Source organism: Arachis hypogaea, chromosome 9 (assembly GCF_003086295.3).
Source record: "Arachis hypogaea cultivar Tifrunner chromosome 9, arahy.Tifrunner.gnm2.J5K5, whole genome shotgun sequence".
In the NCBI taxonomy this organism is placed as follows: domain Eukaryota; kingdom Viridiplantae; phylum Streptophyta; class Magnoliopsida; order Fabales; family Fabaceae; genus Arachis; species Arachis hypogaea.
Window position 1 is genome coordinate 73984182 of NC_092044.1, and position 3063 is coordinate 73987244.

Sequence of the window (3063 nt, forward strand, 5' to 3'; positions counted from 1 at the left end):
CGGATCATCACATTCATCAAGTTGTTGTGCAACGTATATCTTGGAATAATAATAAAAAAGAATTGAATGGAAAATAATAGTAATTGTATTGAAACTTGAGGTACGGCAGAGCTCCACACCCTTAATCTATGGTGTGTAGAAACTCCACCGTTGAAAATACATAAGTGAAAGGTTCAGGCATGGCTGAATGGCCAGCCCCCTAAAACGTGATCAATAGCCTCTTAAGATGAAGAATAAAACAAAACTGAGACCAAAGATGGAACGTGGTCAAAAGACGTCTAATACAATAGTAAATTATCCTATTTATACTAGACTAGCTACTAGGGTTTACATGAGTAAGTAATTGATGCATAAATCCACTTTCGGGCCCACTTAGTGTATGTTTGGGCTGAGCTTGATCTATCCACGAGCTGAGGCTTCTCTTGGAGTTGAACACCGAGTTATAGCGTGTTTCTGGCGTTCAACTCCGGGTCGTGACGTGTTTCTGGCGTTTGACTCCAGACAGCAGCATGTACTTGGCGTTGAGCGCCACTTTACGTCATCAATTCCCGAATAAAGTATGAACTATTATATATTGCTGAAAAGCTCTGGATGTCTACTTTCCAAAGCCGTTGAGAGCGCGTGATTTGAAGTTCTGTAGCTCAAGAAAATTCATTTTGAGTGCAGGGAGGTCAGATTCCAACAGCATCAGCAGTCCTTTTGTCTGCCTTTTTCAGAGTTTTGCTCAAGTCCCTCAATTTCAGCCAGAAATTACCTGAAATCACAGAAAAACACACAAACTCATAGTAAAGTCCAGAAATGTGAATTTAGCATAAAAACTAATGAAAACATCCCTAAAAGTAACTTGAACTTACTAAAAACTACCTAAAAACAATGCCAAAAAGCGTATAAATTATCTGCTCATCAATTATTCTTATGGAGTTGTTTGACAATTAATATTAATCATTATTGGGATGCTTGCATGTTCCAATTTAATTCTTTCCCTATCATGTAAAACATGCATGCTAAGTGTTTGTGAAAAAGTTCGTTTGGCATTGTGCACTTTTAATTGTTCTATCTTTCTACACTATTGCCAATTTTTCACAAAACCCTTTCCATATTTTATTAATTTAATATAATTGTCAATACAAACTTGATTGTTAGTTTGTTACGAGTGATAATACATTTTAATAATTGATGCTTGATTTATGTTACTCATGCCTTTGCCGGCATGCCAATAAACATCTTGCATCCAATCCTACAATGCCTTGCTATATTTCCATTGATGAACTGATCCCATGGAATCGTGACCATGTCTTTCATTCGCTATTTTCCTTACCTAGGCTTTGGTTTTCACTTGTAATCTCCTCTTCCTTGCTCTCACCCTTGGGCTTACACATTATTTCTCTTTTCCCTTTTTCAGGATGGCTACCAAGAAAGGTAAAGAGAAAGCTGCCCCCAAGCCACCGGCAACAAGAGGAACAAAAACAGCGCTAGCTGCGGAACCATCTTCAACAGCTGTCAAACCATCAACAAAGCGAGTCAAGAGGATCATCAAGGTCAATGAATTTGAAAAAGCCTTTCCAGCATGGGACACTGCGTGGTTTACTAACCGATACTGTGAGCAGATGTTCCCCGTTCTGGTGGCAAGGAACTACCATAATGAGCACCTTCTTATCCTCCCTACCAACATTGTGGATTTGGTGGAGCCCCGCATTGACAAAAGATAATGGGGTTTTTTACAGAAATAGCCACGGCAGGTCAATCTTTCATGAGTAGTTGAATTCTACTCCAATTTTCACATTCCAAAACTTGATGTGTGGAAAACGATCCAACACAAAACTTACCGGCAAGTGTACCGGGTCGCATCAAGTAATAAAACTCACGGGAGTGAGGTCGATCCCACAATTATTGAAGGATTGAGAAATTTTAGTTCAGTGGTTGATTTAGTCAAGCGAATCAAGTATTGGTTGAGTGATTTTGTATCCAACAGTAAGTAAATAGCAGAAATTGTAAAGGGAGAGGGATGAGTTGCAGAAATTAAAGAGAACTGAAATTAAAGAGGCTGAATCTTAAAGTGCAAGTAATTAAATGACTGAAACTTAAAGTGCAAGAAATGTAAATTGCAGTAACTTAAAGTGCAAGAAATATAAATTGCTTGAATGGAAAAGGGATTTGAGGACTGGGAATTCAGAATTTAAGCAAGGGAAATTGAATTGCAGCAATTAATAAAGCATAAGATAAATTGGAAATAACTAGAATTCAAACAGGAATGGAAATTTAATTGCAGCAGGGGTTCAACAGAAGAACCAAAAAGAAAATTGGGTCTCAGGACTCAAGAGACTAGATAGTAAAGTCTAGATCTCAATTGCCTTCCCAGATCCAAGTTCACAAAACAATTAAAGAGAAATTGAAGTTTGAAGTAGTAAAGGAAATTGAATTCAACTCAATTATGCAGAAGGGAAATTAAAGAGATCTTGAATGGAGAGTGAGATAGAAATTCCTCAATTCTTCACACCCAAGACTCAAACAAGAAAAGTAAAAAGTGCTCAAGCAAGAACGAGGAAGAAGAGAGATCAATTCTCCTTCCCAATTCTCTAAATCTCAGTTCCAAGCTCTCAAAGAAAATGAAGTTCCCGAATGTAAAAATTCAAAATCAAAAGAAAAGGTTCTCCAAAATAAAAAAAAGGTCCTAATTACATCAAACTATCTCCTATTTATACACTTTCTATTCTTGGATTTTGGAATTTGGATGGGCTTTTGATTTGGTGAAGAAATGAATTAAATTGGATTTTTAATCCAATTTTCAGCCCATGAGAGATTAGCTTCCAGGAGGCTGCCCTGCCCTTGTGGAGGGCAGAGCAGGAAATGGTGCATGCGGCTCATTGTGTGTGTGCTTGGTGTGTGTGATGCGTCAGGATGCTGCCCTGCCCTTGTGGAGGGCAGGGCAGAGTTGCCATGGTGCGCCAAGTGCTGCCCGTGCGTGCTGCTGCTGGCCGAGACTCCCTTGGTGCGCGTCAATTTTGTGCGCTAGCCATGCACCACAAAATGCTGCCCTGCCCTGGGCAGGGCAATGTTGCCAAT